Source organism: Lynx canadensis, chromosome A1 (assembly GCF_007474595.2).
Source record: "Lynx canadensis isolate LIC74 chromosome A1, mLynCan4.pri.v2, whole genome shotgun sequence".
NCBI classification, from domain to species: Eukaryota; Metazoa; Chordata; class Mammalia; order Carnivora; family Felidae; genus Lynx; species Lynx canadensis.
Window position 1 is genome coordinate 133686207 of NC_044303.2, and position 26027 is coordinate 133712233.

Consider the following 26027-nt stretch of genomic DNA (forward strand, 5'->3'; position numbering starts at 1 on the left):
TGTGGGTTTTTTTTCTTTAAAGTTTTTGACATGAACACCTGACTTAAAATCTAAATTATTGTTGGCTGGTATCTTGGTTCCATTCTATTTTAAGAACAGTTAATATCATTTATTATTAAAGCATATTTTTTAAAAAAATGTTTATTTTTGAGAGCACAAGCTGGGGAAGGGAAGAGAGAGAGGGGAACAGAACATCTGAAGCAGGCTCCATGCCGACAGCACAGAGCCCAATGCAGGCTCAAACTCGTGAACCATGAAATCAAGACCTGAGCTAAAGTCAGACCCTAAAATGACTGAGCTACCCAGGCACCCCTATTAAAGCATATTTAATTTGCCTACAGAAAATGAGTCTCTGCTCATCATTGCACCCAACTCCTTCTCTGTGGATTCACTTTCCTTCTTTCTGAAGTATGCTTTCCCTTGGTCCTTTCATCGAGGGCTTGTTAGTTGAACACTTTTTCAATATTTGTTTTAAAATATCTTTATTTTGGCCTCATTCTTGAATTATAGTTCCTTTGGGTATACAATTATAGGTTGCCTGTTATTTTCCTTCAGATCTGTGATATGATCATCTTGGATTCTATGTGTTAGTGATGAGAAATGTACTATCTACTGTTCTATTATAGACCGTCTGTTCTCCCTGGTTGTTTATAAAGTTTTTCCCTTGATCCTTGCATTCTGAAATTTCATTACACCGTGATTCAGTTTACTTTATTTAAATTTATTTATATTTAATTTCCTTGGGGCTCAGTATGGTTTTTCAGCTTAAGGATCAGTAATTTAAAAATTCAGGAAAATTAGGGGTGCCTGGGTGGCTCAGTCTGTTAAGCATCCGACTTTGGCTCAGGTCATGATCTTATGGTCTGTGGGTTTGAGCCTGTGTTGGAATCTGCTGACAGCTCAGAGCCTGGAGCCTGACTCACATTCTGTGTCTTCCTCTCTCTTTGCCCCTCTCTTGCTCACACACTGCCGCTCTCTCTCAAAAATAAATAAACATTAAAATTGTTTTAAAAATCAGGAAAATTAATCTACTCTTGTCTCAGATAATGGCTTTCATCCATTATCTCTAGACAAGTGGTCAGTAAACTATGGTTCATGAACAAATCTGGCCACTGCTTGTGCTTGCCAATAAAGTTTTATTGGAATACAACTACACCTATTTGCTTACCTATTGTTTATGGCTGCTTTTGTACTACAACTGCAGGTTTGAGTACTTGTGACAGAGATTATATGGCCCACAAAGAATAAAAGATTTACCATTTGTAAAAATTTGCCAGTCTCTGCTGTAGATTTTTTTTTCTGGAGCTTATACTGGACATAAGTGGACTTTTCATTCTATCTCTTGGGTCTATTAATGTCTAGTTCTACATTTCTACAACTTTATTTCTCTGTGCTGCATTCCGGGTAATTTTTTTCGAGTTCAGTATTTTTCAGTGTGAAGTTCAGTATGTTGTATTTTGTGTAACGTTTCTGTGAATGTGTATCAGGATTCAGGGCTGGTTAGCTCAGTCTGCCAGGTTTCAAAACCAGAAGTCTGCCTAGCCTGTAAATACAACATGCTAACCCAAGCACTAGTGGCAGTCATCAACAAATAATCTATCTAATCATCTGATGTATTAGAGTTCTCCAGAGAAACAAAACCAATAGGATATTTGTTTGTTTGCTTGTTTGTTTCTTTTATAAATTGTCTCACAAAATTATGGAAGGTAGCTAGTCCAGAATCTGCAGGGTAGGCCTGCAGCCTGGAGATTTGGTGGAGAGTCAGTGTTGCAGTTCAAGTCCAAAGGCAATCTGCTGCAGAATTCCCTCTTGCTCAGGAGCAGTCAGTCTTTTGTTCTTTTCAGGCCTTTAACTGATTGCATGAGGCGCACCTACATTTTGGTGGGCAATTTGCTTTACTCAAAGTCCACCAATTTAAATGGTAATCTCGTCCAAAAACACCCTCACAGAAGCATCCATAATAATGTTTGATCAAATAGTGAGCAGCATGGTCCAGCCAACTTGACATGCAAACTTAACCATCTCAAGTCCACCTTTTGTCAACTTGGCACCCATATTCATCTTCTTAAATCATGTTTAATCTCCAAATAAAGGTAATAAGGTCAGACTTATGCTTAACATGACACAGCTATCCTGCATGCAATCAAAAATGCACTAACCCTTTCCCCAGAAAATGATGCAAAGTCCATGGTAATGTGTATTCTTCTCTTTGATAATCCATAACTGAGATATTATGATGTAAAGTTAACAATTATTAAATTCTATGATGTAAAGCCAATATATCTTATGTGATAAGGGAATAAGAGAAGAAAGGCAACAAAGACGTTTATTATACACACACACAACATTATATGTACACACAAACATATTCATAACAAAGTAAAGAAATTCTCATTTATAGTCCTTGTTTCTTTAACTGGTCACATAATTATAGCTGATATTTAGAATATTATCTTTTACTACCCATTCTATCTTCCCTTCACTCTCAGCAAATACCTCATCTAGTCATGGTTCTTGGCTTCGTGGGATGATCCAAATCTTCATTCCTGAGTGATATGAGCCATTAGTAGTCCTTCTTGGATTAGATTGTTGTAGTTTTCCATTGACTGTAATCACAACACATGGTAACTCTAAGAGATATCCTAAAGGATCTCCTGTATCCCAGGAATTCTTCCTAATCTACAATGTGGAGTAGCTGTCCAATTTCTCCTTGGTCATCAGGATCAGTTGCCCCAGTCAGATTTCTTTCTTGCTTGTTGATTTAGAGGCCAGAGTAACTGGGTGGCACTCTTCATTTCTAGTTCAGTGCCTAGATCATTATTCAGTGCACAATCATTATTGTGCTTCCTGGTGGAAGTGTTCCTCCTGTGGGAATTAAAACATCTAGATCAGCAGAGCACAAAGTTGTAGAGACAGAAATAAAAAATTTTGCTTATCATTCTCCTGGGGTAATACTAAAAGGTACCATCCCATTTCTATCCCTGATTCTTGGACCTGTGAATCTTGGTGATAGGACAAAAAAATATCATATATTGGAAACTTACACACAGCATGTACAGCCTTTTGGAGAACCTTTCCCCAGCCCCACAAGATAATGCCATCTAGCTGGTGCTGTAACTGAGTCTTCCAAAGGCCATTCCTCTGTTCTATCACACCAGGTGCTCCAGGATGGTGGGGAACATAGAGAGACGTGGATTTCATGAGGATGGGCCCATTGCTACATTTCATTTGCTGTGATGTGATTCCCTTGATCAGAAGCAGTGTTGTGTAGAATACCATGACAGTGGAAGAGGCATTCTATAAGGTCATGGGTGGTAATTTTGGAAGAAGCATTGTCAGCAGGAAGGCAAATATGTATCCAGGGTAACTGTCTCTTTTTTTTTTCCTCCTGGAACACAATGTACTAAGTCAAGTCTCCTTTCTAAAACTGTGTATAATCATAAACACAGCTGGTGGACTTGTTGCAGGTACCAGAAATAAATGGGAACTATGGGAAGCCCATGAAAGAATTAACACTATTCAAAAACCAGGAAAAATGTACTAAGTCTACATGATACCACCGAAGTCACAGAAGTATTGAAGCATTCATATTCCAAAAATCAATCTGAGCTACAGAAATGATTAAGTAAAACCTGTACAAATACATACTCATTTCCCCTTGCACTAAACATAGCCATCTTCTAAAAGGAAATACCAGTGACCCATATTTATAAATGCAAATACTACTTTTAGTCAAAAATCAAAGTCATTTAAAGCAGCTGATGAAAATGCCATTTAAGCCATTACAATGGGCAACAAGATCACAAAATCACTGTCAAAGTAGAAGCTGTGTGTGAAGCTTCTATATCATCCCAAGGACTAGTAGACTGGTCAGGCTTCATAGACATCAGATCATCATTACATCCTCACATTTCAGGGTCCTAGTTCTTTTCTGAGCAACACTGCAACAAAGAAGAAAAAGCTGTGGTAAGGAAAATATACTATACCATGATAAGGATTGGTCTAAAGTGTTAGGTGTAAAAGTTTAGTATTGCTGTATAGATGTAAGCCATTTAGGTCGAGTACCTACTGAATACTTGCATCTGTTAGTGTTTTGTGGGTGACTCTGGGGAAGGACAAGAGACATTAAATACTGTGAGATGCTTCAGCTGAAAAGATTTGGATAGCCAACCATTAAAGCCCAAGATGGTGTGCATCTCAGGGCTCAGTCATGCAGTATCAGCTAGTAAGGAGTACGTGTCTTCTACACAACAGAGCACTGATTAGCAGAAGAGGCGGTGATTGCAGCAGAAAGTGGGGAATTGTGGGGTGCTGACCAGAAGGCTCTCCACCTTTAGTAGCTCACATCCGGAGCTCATCCAGGGCTGAGCTCACATCTGGAAATATTATATATTATTTGATTCTAATTTGGATAAAATCTTTTGATCATTGAAACCACCAAGTCATTCTGCTGCCTGGAGTAAGAACTTCCTAGGAGGCCTAGCCCTCCTTCCCCTCTTCACTGATAAATGCCATGCCCCATGGGGCTCTTAATCTTTCTTTGGCTATAAGTACATACCTTTAAGGCCTGGACTGGGCACCCTGGAGAGGTGGTATAAAGGGTGTGAACGGATAGGATGACAAATAGCTTCTGCTCTGGGAGCAGCAGATTTCCTCGTGTGTCCTCCTGGCCAGTGCATTCTCCCTAAGTCTGCATTCCAGGCATCCCTGTGCCTGGGACTTTTAGCTGTGCCTCATCCTTTCTGCGTCTCCTGTTCTCTGCTTGCTACTTGCTTGACTGCTGAGGTAGGCCTTGTGCTTCCAACTCTGTCCATTGTCCTTGATGGCTTTCATGGTTTCTCTGAACTGTGATACCAACAGATCTTTCATATTAGTGGGACTTTGAATCTTAAACACCACTGACACCTGAATTCCCTGGATTATTTCACTGGGGAAACTGGCACAGGAAGATAGTCGTTGAAGTGGTGCCCTCAGGTGCATAGGGCTGGCATTCTGCTCTGCTCGGCCTTTCCATGTGGCTATTCCTCAGAGCCCTGTTCTCAGCCAACTTCTTTGTCACCTTGACCTAATTTAATCTCATTGACCCCTGTGGCCTCCACCTCCATCTTTTCTCTTATGGATCCCTAGTCCCTCCTTCAGGTTCCAGATGATGAGCTGGCCAGGGACCCAAGTTATAAGCCACACAGGCTCACTCAAGCAAAATGTAAATTACCAAAAATACATTGTGTAGCTCCCAGAGTTGTTGGAAAATCTAAAGAATAAGACTCAGCAAGTGGGCTAGAAGAAAGGGAAGCCAAAGTTGAGCAGCATTGTGAGTCTAGGGAGGTCCATGCTGCCCCAAGTACTGGACACTGCTGTTTGCACCACCAGAGAGCATTTTACCTTGGAAAATGGGAATTGTTGCTGTCTGCAGAGTGAACATCATTGTCCTTATTTCTTTAAGTTACTCATTCCTAATTCAAAGTCTCAGGTGGGTGCATTTGATTGGCCAAACCCATCATGGGTACATATCCTAGGTATAAGGGGGCTGAAAAAGCAAAATCTGACCCTTTAAGATTTTGTACTAGGATGTGAGCTGTCTCTCATTGGGACTCATACAGTGGGGAACTTACCTCTATCCAAAGTAGGAAACATGACAATAAAAATAAGGAGGAAAGGGAGAGGAAGGTACGAGAAAGGAAAAAAAAAAAAAAACCTACCACAGAGACATAGGTCCAATTGCTTTTCAACTGTTCAACTTCATTAGATCTACAAACACCGTGGATTATATTTGAGGTGAAATCTCCATCATTTATCCCAAAATACTCTCTTTCCTTCCACTGTCTTTCCTTTTTTGATATGTAATGGAAATCATTCATCTAGCCACTCAAGCCCCTATACTCAGGGTTATTCTCCCTTCTTAAACCCCCTGGTCATAAAATCCTATGGGCTATACATTACAAATGCTTCTTAAATCATTGTTTCTTGCATAGATTACACAGGCACGCCCTAACTATTCTTCCAACCTCTACCATCACATCATGGCCCTTGACACCATTGCCACCCCATTTGTGAGATTATTTACTGTCTGCTCCTCCTCATCTCTAGTTCTGCTTTGCTCTGCTCTGTTAATGCTCTCTCTTCAGTCTAAGAGTGGAACAGTGAGAGGACCATCTATAAATAAATAGAATTAAGTTGTGTGATCACAACTCACATCACCACTCTTGGCCTTTTCTCACTCTGAGGTGAGGAATGTTGGGGAGTGGCAATACTCTTCTGTAAAACCGACTCCCAGGAAAGAGTAAATTGCATAAAAAGGATGCGAGGCCAAGTACATCAAATTTCTTACCAGGCCATGCTGACTTCTCTCGGCTCTGGCATGGTGCTTATTCATATTGGTCAGCTAGGGATTTGGTAATAACCTCTTAGATAGTGCCCAGAGGACCATACCTTCTAGTATATACCCTTTTATGTCTCTAGCTCATTGAATCTTGGCTGGACTTTTGCTTCCCTTTAGCCAATAGAAGTTGGCAGAAATGACCTGATGCTAGTCCTGGGACAAAGTCTTAGAAAAACTTGGTAGCTTCTACTTCTGTGCTTTTGGGAAACCTGAGTTGCCATATTCGATCTGTGGTTACCCTACTGGAGAGACCTCGTGGAGAGGTTGTATGGGAAGAGACAGGCTTTGAGATTACTTGGGAAGTTAGAGAGTTTCCAGCTGTATCCAATCTTCCACCTGCCTCCACCAAGGCACCAGTTCTTATGAGGGAGCCAACTCGGATGATCCAGCTTCCTCTTGCCCCCAGATGACTGCAACCCCAGCTGACATCACGTAGAGCAGAACTGCCTCTGAGTCCAGTCAGCTCCCTGAATCATGAGGGCAATAAGATGATTGTTGTTTAAATCCACTGTTCTGAAGTGGTTCCTTACACAGCAATAGATAACTGAAACAGGGGTCATTGATTATGTGTGTGGTCTTGTTTAATTATTCATCTAACTGAACTCCACTTCTAGGCATTTAGTACATTTTCCTGTGGGCTAATACTAGCTCTTCAGTGCAGAACTCCTTTAGTTCACTGTCAGCACAGGGCTTTGATTTTTTAAAAGATGGACTCATTCCATGGCCCTTATCGATACTTGAAGCCCAGAAAAGCACACACATGACAAAACTACAAGCTTCAGGCTATAAATTGAATGGGCCAGTGTCCTCCTGCTCTTTTCTCCCTCAGACTTAGAATAGCACAATTACCTTGACCAGTGAAGATCGTTGTTTAAGACCCTGAAAGAGATAGATCTAAAATTCCTTTGGTGAGAAATAAGAACAATGATAGGAGATGAGGGGCGTTTTAATTTGGAGAAATTTGATGAAATAAGAGGGGAATAAAGGAAACCCTCCATGTCAAATAATGTGCGTCATGTTTAAAGATGCTATCGTAAGACCCATTGGCAGCAAGGAATGAATCCTGTATTATGTTGATATTATATTCCCCCTGACATAGAATAAGGCTGTCACTGGGGAACAGTTGTCTGACCAGGGACTGTAATTCCTAGCACTCTCTGCACCTACGTGTAGTCCTAGGGCTGGTTCTTGTGAATGGACTGCCAGCAGAAGTGATGTATTACTCTGAGCCCAGGATTTTAAGAAGTCGTTATGCCTTTTCCAGGCTCTCTTTCTACTCGTGCTAGCTGGACATGAATGGCTTCAAGGTTCCAGGGGATGAAAAAAATTCCAAATGGAAGAGACCTCGATGTATGAGTTCCATCTAGGAACACTCACTGGAAGTGTTACATGGGAGAAACAAATTTTTACTGTGTTTGGGCTTTTAAAAACTTTAGGCTTATTGTTACAATAGGTGGCATTTCCTTAGTGAATGTGGTTGTTCATTCTTTTAATTTTTTTCATAGATGAGACCATTACTAGTTTTGAAATTGTGGGGAATTTAACTCATTTTCCTTAGCCTCTGTTCTCACATCTATAAAATGGGGCTAATGCTGTGTATCTCATTGGATTATTATCATGCTAAATTAGGTATTACAATATCCCATCTATTACAAATTGTCCTGTACTAAGTGCTTTATAGTTATCAAATCCTTCCAGTAACTATGAAATAAATTCTGTTAGTATCTATGTTTCCTAGGTGAGAAAAGGGAAACTTGGAGGGCTGAAGTTTTTGTCTGATGTTACATGACTAGTGACTGCAAAACCAGGATTTCAACCAAGGCAGCCTGACTTTAGAGGCCACCTGCCTAAGCACTAGACTGCTATCATTAGGCCCAGCACAAAGCCCAACATAATAAATACACAATAAACACAATCTCATTTTCCTTCCACTTCAAGGAAAGAAGCAAGACAAAACCTAATTATCAATATGTATTGATAATATGTGTTAATACCTAATATGTATTGTCAATACATATTATTAGTGTGTATTTGTGGCTAAGTGTACAACACACACAGGCACACACAGAAACTTGTGTGACTTCGCCTTTATTCTCATTCAGTTTGGTGTGTTCAAACGGGAAGCAAACTAGAATTTCCTCGCGGTAACTGCCAATGCTGCCACTAGCACATATAGGCCCTGTCAACTGGGAATGTTATTTCGTGCTCACAGCCCAGCTGCAGCTGCATGGTCAAAAGGACCAGCAAGAACACTGAAGAAATGAATCCCAAAATGACTAATGCATTTTAAAGTTGCTTGTGAAACATTCATGCTATCGACCTGCTGGAGGAACATTGACAGAAAACCCAGCTCCGGATGAACATGACTGCAGGAAGTGGAGGGAAGGCCGGGTCCCTAAAGTCTTTCTCATTTCGCTTATTATACCACGTATTTCTTGAAGCAAACTAGTTGCAAGCATCCAATCTGAGCTATAGCTTGGAAATAGACTGACCTTCATAGTTTTGGTCAGGTGGCATTTTATATACGTGAAGTACTTTTTAAAACATTACAAACCATGATAGGAGTGCCACTGCTTTCTCTAAAGTCATATCAGCTATTATTAGATTGTCTACAGAACCAAGCTCAGAGTGCTTTTTCAAAAAGGTACAGCAATTTCCCCCATTCTAATTGCTGTACCAGGAGTAATTTGTCTTCTGGGCTTTGGAGCTACTGAACTACTTTCTTCTTTCGCCTGAAGTTTTATCAAGGCAATATGCTTAATCAATGTTTGCTGATGTTTATGGTCTAATGCTTACTGACAGCAGGTGCAAAAAAAAAAAAGTAAATTCCCATCTGCATAAAAATCTTACTTAAATTCACCCGCATGCTGTTTTGCTGTAATTTTAGCAGACAGGTGATTTTTCATGGCACCTTCATGCGTTGTATCCCCTCCGTGGCTGGCTCCATTTCCCTACCTGCTGTTCCCGGAAGCTGTGTTCTTAGCTCCTTTCAGATTGTCCAAACGGCGTGTTGATGAACTTTCCTTAGTACTTGGTGTTGATGTGCTGATCCAGGAAATAGACACCCTCCCTGAGTAATTTAATTTAGACTCTGTTGCTAATCCATCAGTTAAGCCAAGCTAGAGGTAGGCTATGGAATTGTACCTTTTGGAGAATAGCAGAAACCCTAAAATAGCTTCATTGACCCATAGGATCTATTTCCAATGGTCTACAATGGAAGGGAATTTAACCAAGGGAAGTCCATTAACCTTGATGATAGTCACTTGGCTAATTATCCATCAAGATCTTGGAAATGGGCACCTAACCACAGCTTCCTCGTCATCATTCTTTGTTTACTGAAGCAAGGGAGGTGGCTCACCTTTCTGGTCCCCATTAGAGAAGGGCAGTTTGTAAACTGAAGACAGCAAACAGTGCCCTAGGCAGGCATTTTTTCACTTTGGCGTCATTTCAGTTGGCCTTCGATTCTTTTAGGCAAAGGGAATAGTTTGTCATCCATTTCTGCTGAAGAGTAAGGAAAAGGGGGAGGGCTTGGCCTCCTGGAGAGACTCCTCTTGGCCCCTCTGGGTTATCAGTGCCCTCTATCAGCTTGCATGTCTATTCCTGTCCTACCCATATGCAGGATTGTGCTGCAAATCATGTGAGGTCCAATGTAGATCTTAAATTTTAAAGTGTTATATGAAGTTAAGGCATTATTTTACTCTGTAGAAATAAAATTTAGTGGCACCATGCAAGGACAGCCTTTGAATCTCAGGCAACTATAATAAAGACAGAAAAATGAAACCACAATACTAAGTGACTGTTTAGTTTGCTTGTTCTTAGAGAACTTACACAACTGCCCTAAACAGAAGCACTCCAAAGACTCTATGAGAATATTATAGTTATATTTAAATGTAACTGAGTTGTTAATACACCACTGCTGTTTCACTACAGCTGCTTTCCTCTCCCCACCATACATTGTTTCTAAAACTCTGCACGACAATCATGCTAAATCAGCTTTAAAAAATAAGAAAAAAAAAGGGATGAAAGAAGAAGATATCAAGCCCCTCTGGGGGTTCAAAGGCTAGACATAAAACGACAAGCAAGTGAGAATTAAACAAAGCTCTGTGAGAGAAATCTCAAAACAAGATGCATCAGAACCAATAGAAATTCAGGATCAATTGTGTCTGCAGATCAAAGACAAGACCTAGCCTAGTGAAGAGCGTTAACTATCATCAGGGGAGATGCATCCTACTTCCTAGAGTGAAATAGATACTTTCCTTCTCTATGGTGATCAGTCTGCTTTTGGGTAAAGATATCCAAATTGAGGAATGCACATACATGTACCCATAGATTGGGGTTAGAAACTGAGAAAAAGGTAAATTAGCTTTGTAAAAAGCATTCTAGAGAGCTTAGATCCTAAAGATTATAGAAGCTAGTGTTGATGTCCTTGTTAAAGGAGTTATCCTACCTAAGCAGGATGTATACCCCATCGGCAGGTATTTTGTAGGAAGCTTTCTTCTCACTGTGCTTCAATGAGTAACCCTTGCTGCTTATCTGGCAGATAAGCAAAAAACCTGTTCCTCAATTTTAATTTAGCAGACTTAAATAAATGCATTGTTGGCTGAGAATCAGGACCATGGAGTGATGGTAGCAGTCATGGTAGAAAGACTTGGCAGGAGTAAACTGCACAGATTTGTCCAGACTCTATTTAGACACCTGCATTAGATGGAGGGTGATAGACTGCCAGTACCCTGCCTGGCTGCCAGGAGTCTATATTCATCTCAGTACTGGAACATTTAAAACAATGCTCAAAATGAACCGTCCTATCCATGCAGTACGAGTGATACATATACCTACAAAAGTAAAAAGCTTACAAGTATAACTATAAAATTGAAGTCCTCTGAATGTTGATCTTTTTGGTTAAGGTAAGAAACAGTACTCTTTTATCAAGATAAGACAAGGGCCCATTTTCTTGATGGCTCATAGTCAATAGTAAAAGAATTGTTGGTTCCTAAGGCAAAGGATGGTGTAAACAGAACTAAAGCCTCATGAACAACAAGCACAATTAAAAGGGTGATTCAGACTGCAGCTAAACTTTCATATAGTGGTTATTAAGTAGAATAGAAGAAAATAGGAAAATGGGACAGATTAGCTGTCAACTGAATTTTTGTGTAAACTCTGTATGGATCGTGAGAAGGAAATAAATTATTATCACCAAGGGGTACTTGAGAAAACAGACTCCGTCCGAGAAGTAAGACCAGCTAACCTGCTCTATGGGACAGACAGGTATGTCTTGGGTGATAATTCCGTTTCTGATCGGTTGGTCACCTCATTGTAACATAGTGCCTCACTACTGTTAAATATATGTTTGGGGAAAAATTTTTTATAGAGATAGTCCTGTAAGTATGTAAATAGGTTGATGTGGAAAATTATGACATTCTAGGCAGCTAGTCTTTCCTCAGCCTTTCTAAAAAATTTCACCATCAGTAGAGTTTAAGTAGAGGATGGGTGAGAAACCCTAAGAATTCAGGTAAAACTTGGACCTCACCTTAGTGTCTCCGCCTTGAACAAAGAGCAAATGGTATTATTATCAGTTAGAATAATTTTTCCTGTAGAGAATGTATTCCATTCACAGCAAGTCACCTAACACAGTTCTTGCTGAATGAGGATATAAAAGACTTAAATGAATAAATGAGCTAACTGATTCTCAGAGAATTTTAAAATCTCCCAGTCTGATTGTGGCTTTATCTATTGCTCCTCGAAGTGCTTTAAATTTTTGCTTTATATATTTTAACACCATATTATCATATGTATACAAATTTAAAGCAATTTTTTCTTTCTGGCGAATTGAACATTTTATCACTATAAGGTGTCACCCCTTATCTCTAATAATGCTTTTTGTCTTAAGACTTACTGTCTTTGACATTAAAATAGTCATGGTATTTTTATTTTGATTAATGTTTGGATGTTCTATATTGTTCCATTGTTTTACTTTTCATATTCTTATATTTTTGATGCTATCTCTTATAAGCATCATATCCACTTGCTTTCTGTAAACCCTGACTGGTTATCTTTGTCTTTGAACTGAGACATTTGGTGAATTTAATGTAATTGTTGTTATATTGGGATTTAAATCTACCATCCTTTTATATTGTTTTTCTTCCCATTCTTTGGCCACTTTTGGGGGTTGATTTGAATAGTTTTTGTTGATTATGTTCCTCATCGTACTTCTTCTGATCATCTATTGTTACATAACAAACCACCACTAAGATTAATGCCCATTTTAGTTTGGTTATGATGTGAGTTGGGGACTCAGAAGGACTTAGGTGGGCAGCCTTTTCCTGATTTCTGAGCTGGTTGTCTGCATCTCATCCCAACTCCATATTTACTGAATAATGTTGACAGCTTGAAGTCAGTCTTGGTGGCAGTGTTTATACCATGAAAATTGGCAAATGCTACTATTCAGGGCTTCCTCCTCCTTCCACGGAGAAGTAATGTATAGAACACTATTTTGACCATCGTGTTTAGCAGAGAGACCATACAGATCCCTTTGTAGGATCCAGGGAACAATAAGTTTCCACATGGTTTCTGGTTGATGGGGTTAAGGGTCCATTATAGAGGAATCACATAGTAACTGGTTCACTTAGAAGGGTATGACAAATAAAACTGGTGTTTCCCTATATACATGTTCCTCAGTCCAGTCATATTGGGGCCAACACTAAAAAAAATTATACCTGCAGGGGAGGGAGTGTATAGCAGAAGCTGATGAACTCTTAAACACAAATGTATTTTAAGTATTCATAGAAATTAAAGTCAGGGAAGGAAAAGGTAGACAAAATATATCATTTAGAATAAGAATACTTTCATTAAAGACTTAGTAAGTCCTTAGTGTTAGTTAAGAGCCCAGAGAAATCAGTACAGTAAATGGTGAGTTCAGTTCCTATTAAAAGACTATATATGGTTTATTTATTGGCTCTAGACAAGCTTTGTATTTTTTTTTTTTTTTTTTTTTTTTTGCCTCACATACTTGCAAAGTAGGACTGAAAATAGCTTTCACCCACCTTACTGCCTCACAAGTTCCATAGCATGTTGAGGTAATAAATTAGGTTAAAATAGAAGTTCATAAGTATCTGTGAATTACTTTGATTTAGGAAGAAATACCTGTGTGTAGTATATTGTTATATGCATCCAGAGCCCTGCGTCTTCTTTGAGTGGATTCAATTCCTGTAATACCCAATTAGGGAGTCTCATAAGTATATGAAGGAAGTAGATTCTATGGAAAACCTCACTGAAGCACCATGGGAAACAGCAGAGTGGTTGACTTCCCTCACCCCAACAACATGGCTATAGTCCTAGATTATACAGAAAAAGTCCTATTTTATAGCCACTACCTGTGCAGTGTCTGTTCTGTAGTGAACTCAGGGCTTTTCCTTACTTCTCCTGGGCCTTTGTTACATTAACATTTGAAAACCTATTTTAGGAGGTTGAACTTTAAGCTGCTGTCTCAAGGAACCAGTCATATTACATGTATTCTCTGTTCTGATTCAAAATTACAGAAAAAAGCCAGTTACAAAACAGAAAATATGATCCCAAGTTTACTAAAAACATAGATGTTGTCAAAAATATGGGAGGCTAGTTTCCAAATATTTCTATGATTATTTCAGAGCAGTGGGATTATGGGTGACACTAATTTACACACACACACACACACATACACACACACACACACACACACACACACACACACACACATATATATATATATATATATATATATATATATATATATATATATATATTTGGATACCCTAAATTTCAAAAATGAAGATGTATTATCAGAAGAGAACAACGCCCACACAATGCCCCATGTTTATGCCTGGCACCTTTCAGCAGCCCCAGATGCCCTCAGATTCACAAGATAGTACCTTCAGAAAGGAGGGGTAGGCATGTGATTTGATTGTCCATCAGTAGTGTTAAAAATTTCATATCTGAAATGTATTCTGAAAGCATCTCCCATATAATACTCCTCACAGCTCTACAAGAGGCTTTCCCTGAGACGATGAAGTTTTAGGATGAACTGATGCATTGAGTCTCTGTTGACAGTACAGGTTTTCCATCTCGGTGTCTCTTACTTACTCTTCTGGTTCATGCTGCTTCTTTCCATCCTTAAAATCCTATGGCTTGTGCACACACAGCTTGCCAGCTGGACCAGAGTTATGGCAAACTAAACATTGACATCATCTGGCCAAACCCATAGCCAAGGAAATGAACATGCCTGATATATGTGTGTCCTGATTTACTTTGGAACGCCATTCCACGGCTCACAAAAAAGTCAGTTGTACTTTTTCCATATTGCATCCCAAAACCCACATACTCCTGGCCAAAGGTTAGGCTGTTTTAAGTGGTTAAGGAAAGCCAGAAAAACCTGCCACATCATATGTACTCTGAACTGTCTGATTAGGGAGAGATTATGTATTTGATGCTATGTTTTGAATATTTCAACTCCAGGATTTCCATTCTAGACTGTGTGACTTCACCTGGTTATAATTTGCATTTTACTGAAAGAGTCGGCAAAGCGCTAACCCCTTTGGAGACATTACCTCATCAATCCTCCCTTAGTCCTTGGGGAGAGATGGGGTCAAGCGTGATAGGGAAGAGAAAGCAGACATCAAGCTTTTCTCTTCACAATGTGACTCAGAGGCATGGACCCTGGTTCAGAGAGGAACGTGGACTCCTGAGTCCATGGTGGGGCTCCTGCACCTGTGAGAAGGCATTAGGGAAGTAGCTCCTTTCTTACAGTGAACCCCCTGTTTGTGATCCATACGGTGGATTCAAGGACCTTCTGGTGGTAGTTCTGTTCTTTGTCTCTCTCTTTCCCTATAATTTCTTTAATTTCCCAGCATATCCCAGATCCTTTTAGAGTTTAACTCAAACATATAAACTATCTTATTTTGTCCCCTCAATGTCATTTTGTGTTGTGCATTCTCTTTGTCTAAACTGTAAACTTTTTATGACACGGATGGTACTTTATGATTTTTGCTGCCCAGCACGGCACAACACCTACCCACCTCTCACTACCTCACCCCTCCTCCCTCTACTCAGCATGATTCTTCTGACTGCTTAGTGTGTGTCGCCCCCTGTAGATTGCAACTTCCTTAAAGGCGGGGAATTTTGGTTCATTTTTGCTTCTCAAGTGCCTTGAATGGGGTCTGGTACATAGCCTAGGAGGCCTTAGGAATGACTAAGTATTCATGGAAGGAAAGAATGAATATTTGTAGGAGGAGCTCAGTTACAGTGCAGATGTGTGCTTGCTAAGTGACCCAGCACAAGATCACAGTTGACAGCTTTTGGGTTTATAGAGATGGCGAGCCTATTTTATTTTATTTTGTTTTGTTTTATTTTTTTGTTTGTTTTTGAGAGAGAGAGAGAGAGAGACTGAGAGACAGAGCACAAGCAGGGAAGGGGCAGGGAGAGAAGGAGACACAGAATTTGAAGCAGGCTCCAGGCTCTGAGCTGTCAGCACAGAGCCCGACATGGGGCTCGAACCCATGAACCGTGAGATCATGACCCAAACCAAAGTCAGATGCTCAACTGACTGAGCCACCCAGGCGCCCCATGATGCACCCATTTTAAATAGAGAATAGATGAAGGAAGCACAGAAATATAAACTGAATGTTGCCTGGCATGGAAGAGGGCTTTTCATTCCAGATGATGTAGAAGAATGGACCATATAACAGAGGTACTAGGGAGAATGCCATTGAAATGCAAATACAGAATAGGACACTGTGCATATGCATAGACTGGAAGAGTCTCAACATTAGCAGGATTCTAGGTGAGTAAACAGGGTTTCAGAGAGATGCAGTAATTTACTTAAAGTGCCACAGCTAAATAACGTCTGAGCTGATTTCTAATCAATACAGCGTATTAAATGATCTTTAAGAAATTTTAACTCAGGGGCGCCTGGATGGCTCATTTGGTTGAGCGTTCGACTTCGGCTCAGTTGGTGATCTCGTGGTTCATGAGTTTGAGCCCTGCATTGGGCCTTGCACTGACAACATGGAGCCTGCTTGGGATTCTCTCTCTCTCTCCCTCTCTCTCTCTGCTCCTCCCCAGCTCGCATTTTCTCTTTCTCTCTCAAAATAAGTAAATAAACTTAAAAAAAAGTTTTAACTTAAAAATATATCTACTATGGCCCACATCTGGTAAGCTTCCATGGTTTCTCAGAATCCCCAAAGTATCTTAGCTAATTCTATAGTTAGTGATTGTGTAAAATCAAGTGCGGCATTTTGTACAGCTTCTGGCTGTATCCATTCGAACCAAGTTAACCTGGTTTGGGTAAACAAGGCAAACCTTACAGAAAGACAGAAGTTCCAAAAAAATAAATGAATAAAATTTAAAAAAGAAGAAGGCAGAAGTTCCTAATATTAAAGAGTACCTAGGTACCAATCCATCTGAGCCAGGAGATGCTAAGAATTGCCTACTGCCTGTGAATGCACGAATAATCACCCTGGCAGGGTGCTCTTCAGGGCCTGCTTTGTGGCTGTCTTTTGAAAAGCTGAGCAGGGATAGAATCAGGTGCTTGCTACCAGGCTGACAGCTTGAGCACTGCTTCCTGATAAGGAGCAGGGCAGGATTGCTGTGCACTTCCCCTGTGTGGGCTCTGAACTAAGGGTAATGATTTCCTTCTATACTCAGAGCTCATGGTAATCCCTGCCTGTAGCATGTCTTTCTGATCTCCTCTCCTCTAAGGCTGGTCGTGTGAACAGAAAATAACCCTGGAGTGAACCCAAGAGGTTCCCAAACAAAGTAAAACCTCCCTTTCAACAATTGGAATCAAGTTGATACTCTTTGTGTTAATACACTACTTATACTATGAAAATATTAACTTTGGTATTATAGGTTCATTCTGGAATAGAGTACTAGAAATACGTCTTTCTTAGTAGGAAAAGTTAGTGCCAAGGGACTGTTCATTACCAATGGTTCCTTGTTCCTTCTCTCTTCTCTGTATTCACCCTTTTATCCATCCTTTTCTCTTGATGCCCCTTTCCTCTTTGCCTTCCCCTCTTCCCCCCTCCCACTTTCCCTTTCCACTCCACTCTCACCTGAGTCTTAGGTCTGCCTGGGACACTCACAGCCACTTGAAGTCTGTCAGCAGCAGGCAGAGAAGTTCCTGGCTTCTCCATTTGTCACAATGTGCTTCAGTAGGGTACTTTCTCTTTATTCAGATAGAATATCCAAGGCTGTGGTCTCCTGTTGCTGCTGTCCCAAATTACTACAAACCCAGTGGTTTAAGACAACACAAATTTATTATCTTATGTGTGGAAGAAAAGAAGTCCTAAAAATCAAAGTATCACCAGGGCTGAGTTCCTTCTGGACAATCTATCCCTGTGCCTTTGCAGCTTCTAGATGAATTTCTTGCCTTGTGATCCCTTCATCTTCCAAGCCCGTAGTATAGATCTTCAAATTTCTCTCCCTCCCTCTCTCCCTCTCATTCTCTCTCTCTGCTTCCGTCATCACATGATGGCTTCTCTGGCTCTAGCCCTCCTGTTTCCTTCTTATAAGAAGGAAGAATCACATTTGTGATTCTATTGGGTCTACTCAGATAAGCCAGAATAGTCTCCCAGTCTCAAATTCCTTAATCACATCTGGAAACTCGGTTCTGCCTTGCCACATGGATATCTTTGGGGGCCATTATCTTTTCGACCACAGCTATGAAGCCAGTGGCCTCACAGGCAGGTTACTGACTTGAACATTCTCATTTAAAGAACAAGCAGCTTTACATCCTCTTGTGGGAACAAGCTCAGTTTCTGACAACAAAACAGATGAAACACATGAGTAGGGTCTTGCCAACAGACAAGACTGTAGTTGCCTGTGGGTGAATTTCAGTCTCCAGTGGTTTGGTTTGGGGAAAGATGGAGCAGCAAGTATGGTCAAGCAGAGCTTTGGAATAACCCGGGCTCCGTGTTTGAAATCTAGCTCTCTGGCATCTGCTATAGGATCTTGGGTGTGTTTTCTTAATTATAAGCAGAACTCTGCTTAATTACAAAATGGGTATGGTAATTCTTTCCTCATAGGGTTGGAAGACTAATACAATTATGTATATAATATGCCTGCTATGGCGCCTGGCACATAGAGGATGTTTCATAGAAGTTACTTCCTTTACCTCTTTCTTTGGTGATTCGATTAAAGGTCAAGAATGAAATTGCAATGTGGCCCAAAGTAATGAGGTTGAGAGTAATCAAATAGATGCTGAGCAGTGGAATTTTAAAATAAACTCAGAGGATATACTTACACAATCCAATGGGAACTGACGAAATCTATTTCTTCTCCTCTGGCTTCATTCTAATTACATTTTATGTCTCTAAATTGAATGCGGATATGTAAGGGAAGACTCGACCTGTCTCATGTCTATACCTGAAGAATTGTAGACACATAACAAGTATTTCTCACTCTCAAGTTTCACAGATACACAACATCTGAAGATTCAGTGGGTCTTTAGGAAGCATCCAGAACAACCTCTCAACAAATGTCCGCACTCTTTACTTGTCTTTATTTAAATGCTTTCTGCAATAAGAAGTTCACAACCTTTTGAGATAGTTCATTGCATTGTTGGCCAATTCTTATTAGAAAGTTCCTCTTGGGGTGCCTAGGTGGCTGAGTCGGTTCAGCGTCCAACTTCAGCCCAGTCATGATCTCACAGTTCATTGGTTCATGCCACACGTTGGGCTCCACGATGGTGGTGCTTGGGATTCTTACTCTCTCCTCTCTCTCTGCCCCTCCACCATTCATGCTTTTACTCTCTCTCAAAATAAATAAATAAACTTAATAAAATAACAGTTTGACAAAAGCATACACCATTAGCCTTGTCTTTTCTAAGTTAGAATTCCAGGGTTTCTAAAACTTACTGTCATTTACTATTCTTTTTAGGTCTTTCCAAATCTTATGGTTGCCTTTCTGTTACTGTGCCCTAGTTTATCAATGTCTCCCATAAAATAAGTCATCCAGAGCTAAACAGAGTATTCTAGATGTGGTCAAATTAGTGCACAGTGTGCTGAGACTTTCATTTTTATTGGATCTGGCTGACCTTTCCGTTGATGAATTGTAATTTCATCAGTTTTTAAAACATTAGTCTCATAGTTCTGTCATTTGCTTTATTCTGAGCTTGCAGTGAATCAATGCTCTATAAACAAGCATGTCTTTTCCCCTACCCTTACTTGCCCCATTGATTTATTATAGTGTTTGTTGTACAAACAATATTAAAGAGGGTGGGGATATATGAAATAGGTGATCCAGCATCTTACCATGCCAGCATTTGCAATTTTCAATTGTCCATACTCTTTTTTCCTTAAAATAAATTTTTTTTATTTGAGAGAGAGAGTGTGAAGAAGGACAGAGAGAGAATCTTAAGCAGCCTCCACACTCAGCATGGAACCTGATGTGGGGCTCAATCCTATGACCCTGCGATCATGACCTGAGCTGAAATGAAGGTTGGATGCTTAACCAGCTGAGCCACCCAGGTGCCCCCGTCCATATTCTTTTTAAGTCCTCACTCATAAACTTCTACAAATTTTATATAGTTTCCAACATTACCTAGAAAAATTTTTATATTCCCACTTTAAAGACTAACATGTTAACAACATTTTCCATGCCGTTACATTATTTTTATACCCAAAAATACATTAAATTCCATAGTAAGATGTACCATATTTACTCAGACATTCCCTATCTCAGACCTTGAAGTGTACATGTACATATACATAAAATGTTTTGCCTTGGCGAGATTTTAACATAGTCCTTGAAATCAATGACTTTTTGGACCCAGATCAGGATTTTATGTTTCTCTGTTTTAAATATCCTTCTTTTTAGTTTTTATTCCTTGTGCAGATCACTTCTCCAGTCCCTCTGCTCTTAATGTCACCTTTCAAGTCTAAACAAATATTTGAGAGAAGTAAGAATAAGACTTTAGGTTTTAATATCCACACTAATTCTACTATTACTTCATAACCGTCTCGACCGGCAATAGAAGCCTTTGTCAGTGCCAGCCTAAGAGCTCCTATTTCAGGGGCAGTTAGGAAAACCATCCCTACCCTTAAATGCTCTTTTCTTACTGGCCAGCTGATGCCTGTAATTAATGGAGGCTGAATGGTTAAGTTCCTTGGCCGGGCTCTGGGTTACTTTCACTTACTACATTCCAATCTTGTTATGGAAGGCTCTCAGTGAATACTTAGTAGTAGAAGGAATGAAAAAACATAATTAAAGATAAGACTTAACAATTTAAATCAGCCTGGGGAGATACCGCTTCATTCACACTAATGAGTAAATTGCTGGTATTAGATATTTCCCTGGGCACAGGTTTTACTACAAGAAAGAAAGATTGTGAAGCAGTCTAGCTCTTTTGGAGAGAAGACAGTAATGTTTTGGGACACCTCAAACAGGTACATTATAATCTTGCCCAGGGCCAACCTTGGACTTTACAAACCCAGACTATTAGGGCTGTAACTAACCACAGAGACTTGGCATTTGTAAGACTCTTGGATACTACCCTCAAATGCATGAGACGTTTCACGGCCTTTTACAATTTTTGACTTACCTGTTTCACTTGGGCTGATGCTACCAAACAAGAGAACTTGCCTTTTGTATTACTACAGAAACATCTAGTTGGGGGAGGGGAGCAGGGAGAACAATGGGAAATAGTAAAGACTTGGTAGCATCTATACTGAGCTCTGCTACATCTTTACTCAAGAGCTAACAGGGTACAGATGGTGGATAGATATCCTTTCCTGGTATTCATCATTCAAGTCAAGGCCTGACTTTTGAAAAGGAGTATTAGAGTGACCCACTGTCAGAGTTTGCCTAGGACTTTCCTGGTCCTAATCCTGAAAGTTCCACCTACCTGGAGACCCTCAGGCCTGGGCAATACTGGAACAGTAGGTCACCTTGTCTGAGAGCTACCAACAGTCCTGACTGGATTCTCTGGGAATTAACTTGAAAAAAAGCCAAACTTGCCCCATTTCTGTTGCCTGTTCTCAGCCTTCTGGCTGTGTCCCTTGGCAGTGGCCTATGGAAGCTAAAGGGAAAGTTCTTCTCTACCTCCCCTTTTCGGGTTGACTGTTAGTTTTGTATGGTGTGACCTAAGAAGTTGTGCCAAAAGAAACTTCCCTATCCAAACTTGTGTTCTCTACTGATCTGTCAACTTGACTGAGATACCTTTGGAGCCTAAATGATCATTCCTAGAAAATTATTTCTAGAGAATCGTCGAGAATCATCACAAGTGCTACTGCAGGTTAAGTCATTAGTATTCCCATTCAGATTTGTATGGGTAAGTTTTACAAACCATCACCTAAACAATGTTCTGAAATTAGGGGACAACAGATAGGAATATTTTAATGGGCCAAAGCAATTAGTAAATCAGGGAATGGTGCTCTAGTAGAGGCCTCAGTGGTACTTTCTGTCTGCCCAGGGCAAGAAGAGGCACTGGCTCTCTTGCAAGAAAGTTATCAATTAATTATAATCCAACTTATAATGTATGTTGACTCTTCTTTAAGTTACAGAATAGAGATACTCTCCATGTTACCAGCTCAGACTTTGAACATTTACATGATTAGTCAGATGGTGTTTTCCCCTCTTAGCACTGCACAGCTTCACTGCCCGCTTTGTGTGGGTCTCATTGATTAGACTAACGTCAGATAACCTCCTGGTGGCCAGCTATGTCTTTCTCTTCTTTTCTCTTTCCCTTCTGTTTTTGCTATTCGTAGACTAATTTATTTCTTCTTCCCTCTACACATACTCTTTGTAACTTCTTCTCTTTTCTTCATTGACAGTTACCTCAGAAAAGTCTTTTTTTAAATATTTTTTTTAATGCTTATTCACTTTTTGAGAGACAGAGACAGAGTGCGAGCAGGAGAAGGGCAGAGAGAGAGGGAAACCCAGAATCCAAAGCAGGCTCCAGGCTCTGAGCTGTCAGCACAGAGCCCAACACGGAGCCTGAACTCATGAACTGTGAGATCATGACCTGAGCTGAAGTTGGACACTCAACCGACTCAGCCACCCAAGTGCCCTGAAAAGTATTTTTTTCTTTTGATGTATTATTCCCTTTCCCTCCTTATGTCCCTTTACAAGCATATACATTCCTGTATATGTATGTGTAGACATGAGATTCCATACACACACACACACACACACACACACACACACACACACACACACACACATACACACAGGGATATCTATATCCTCACAGCTTGCTCATATATATCTGTTTCAAGTAAGAATGAGGGGCAGAGATTTGAAGTTAAATTCAACAAAATAAACACTCAAGCCCTTCTATTTCTAGAGTATTGGAAAGTGCTCAGGAGCTTTTCTTCACAATTTTTATGAAAATCTTCATCTGCCCCTTTATTCTCTACTATTTAACCAGCTTTTCCTCAAGCAGTAGTACTCAATAGAAATAATTTCCTACTCGTTTTTCCTTCTTTTCTTTTTTTTCCCTTTACTTAAAAAATGATAACCACCATCGTAGCAGCAACTTTTTCCTCTTTTTGTTGTAAATCTAAGGCATATGCAGCAATATTGCATGTTAAGCAAGGTTTTGTGGACTAGGTGGAGATATAAACACCATTTTATTAGGAATGCTGAGAAACAGGGAAAGCACGGGGTGAGGTGACAAATACAATGGGACAAGATGTTTGAGATACTAACAGACACATGCACATTAGGCGTTTGAGCTGCGATCCTTTGCTTTTGGAAGCACCTCAGAAATCTAGAGACCTCAAATCTGGCATGGGCTTGAAAATAGAGGGTGGAGGATTGGAGCACCTGGGTGGCTCAGTTGGTTGAGTGTCTGACTGTCGCTCAGGTCATGATCCCACGGTTTGTGGGTTCGAGCCCTGCGCCGGGCTCTGTGCTGATAGCTCAGAGCCTGGAGCCTGCTTCAGATTCTGTGTATCCCTCTCTGCACCTCCCCTCACCCCTGCCGAGCTTGTGCTCTGTCTCTCTCTCTCTCTCAAAAATACATAAACATTTAAAAATTTTAAAAAAAGAAAGAAAGAAAAGAAAATAGAAGAGAGGGCCCCAGTATGTTCTGGCAAGTTCTCTCATATTCCACTCATTCTGGCCTGAGATCATAACGTCTTCCAGACCATAAGGAAAAGGGGTATGTTGGTCTTGCCCTTCCCTGGGGCCCTGGCTGCTGGAGTGAGGAGGGCAGCTCTGGGCCATCTGGGTTCCAACCAATTGATTTAAATCACATTTGTATGCCAGAGACTTTTTGTATTTTACAAAGGTCTTTTTATTAATTCACATGGCAAACCTGTAAAATGTAGCTATTATCACTATTTTATAGATGCTAAGTAATTTGCCCAAGTTAATAGTATATTTGACTTTTCTTTCTCCCTCAGCTCCAAAGAATCAAAGCCTTGTTGATTTTTGCGTCAGCAGACCACTCATGCTCGTTGATTCCTTTTCATTCCACTGTTACCCCTCCCCCCATTCCAGGCCTGGGTCACTTCATGCCTCCACCCCTACAGCCTCCTACCCACCCACCTGTCTCCATCCTGCCTTCAGCTTCAATGTGTCTAAACACCCAAATGTTGCTGCTAGGGTTCACTGTTAGATTCATTGTCATTATACTGCTCTAGCTGTATCATTTCCCTCTTCACACATTCGAGGACATCACCATCCTGCTGCAGGATCGTGACCAGACCCTTCAGCCTGCATTCAGGGTCTCCTGCGGCATTTCCTCAGCCTACTCTTGCAGACTTTGCTCCCCACACCTGGCCTGACAGTCCAACTCTTCCGTTCTTTTTACCTGAAAACTCTTGAACTCCACATTCATACTTCTGCTTATTATGTTTCCCGGCTGAAATTCCACCTCTTCTCCCCTCTACCCATCTCAATCTGTGCAGCTCAGACCTCACCCTTCTGTAAAAAGTCACCCTTAGGGTCTATACCAGCCTCGAGTATTAATCATGTAGCTCCGACTGATATCTCTGTCATTTCTGTTTAATATTGTTACTTTCCTCTTTATGGTTATGAACTTTTCATGAATTTCCCCATTTTTCTTGTTTTTCCAGTTATATAGGCACCTTGGAGGCAAGAATTAGGTTTTCTACTGTTTTGATGTAGCAAGATAATATCTTGAAATATTAATCTTTGTGCTTTTGTTTTTCTCTTGTCCTTGCAAGTGACTTTCCCCCTCTCAGGCAGAGGCATCTACATGGCCTTGGGGAGAAAAATAGAAGCAAGAGAAAAATCCAGAAACTCTTCATGTTCCAAGTTTCCTTTTTAACTTCTGAAACAGATTTTTTGAGACTCAAAAGGGGAATGCTTTCTACTACAGCCAGAGTTTATACCATGACAGTGGAATTGGAAAGAGGGCCGGGCATATCGCCCATGGTCCACTTGGCACAAGGAGGCCTGCATCTGCCTCAAGACTCTTCTGAGACCTAGGTAAAATGCTCTGTGTAGATACCTTCTACCAATACCGCGATCTGGGACACTCCTAGAAACATGAACCCTGAAGGAGGGTGGAGAGCTTTGATACCCCGGGGGACATGGAGGTGGGAAAGGAAAAACCCAGCACGGAGACTTGGGAGGACACACATTGGGAAGCTCCTCCCTGTTACCTTGTATCCTGTATCTGTGCTCACCAAGATGGTAGCCACTAGCCACGCATGAGTGTTGGATACTTGAAATGTGGTGTGTGTGACTAAGGAATTGAATTTCAATAACCACATGTGGCTAGCGCTTACCATATTGAACAGAGCAGTTCTAGAGTGCCTGACCACAGTCTGTCTGATTCCAGTGATTCACGGTGTCTAGCACCATTCCTGATGCATAGTAGGTGCTCAATAAATATTTTTAGTAGGAATTAATGATTCACACATTTTAAAAGTAATACATACATGTTGACCACCAGTTCAAGATAGACCTAAAGTCTCTCGGCTTCAATGTTCTCTGTTCTACTGATCATACAGAAGCTCCTGTGGTTTGGTCCATTTAAAAAGCTTTATAGGAATTGATTTTTCTAGAGGTGTATAATTCCCAAACCATTGACATCAAAAGATAGCTAGCTATTTAGCCTGACAATCCCTCCACTGCTTTGAATCTGAAAGCACCTAGACCAAGCTTGCCAAAGCTTTAAATAACTCTCTCTGTACAACCCTAAAGGGAACTTGGGTAACATACTTTTTCACTCTTCCTGGTTGAGTTCAGTTTTGTTTCCTATTATATTTGTGACCTCATTGTCCCAGTTCTTCCCAGTCTGTGCATAAAGAGATAAAGTCATATTGATATTCAAGTGATAGCAGTGGCTTCAGCCCCTTGCTAGGTCTCTGTGTCCTTATCATGATTTCTACTGCCTTATATGAGAACACTCTTGAACCAGGCATAGCCACTTGGCCTCAGGACCACTTCAAGCCCCTGGGAATGTCCAGGCTCCAACATGGAACAGTGCTGATCTTTGCTTTTCTACCTGGTCTCTGAAGCAGCTGCTGATACTCCAAGTCCCAATACAGGTTTCATTTTGTTTTGTTTGTTTTGTTTCAGGGAACATATATCTTTCAGCTTCTGGCTCTTCCCACTCCTTTGGGGATCCAAACCAGTTCTTTAGGCAGAAGGATGAGAGTAAATTAAATAATCAACAAATAGCTGTGGATTCTATTATATATAA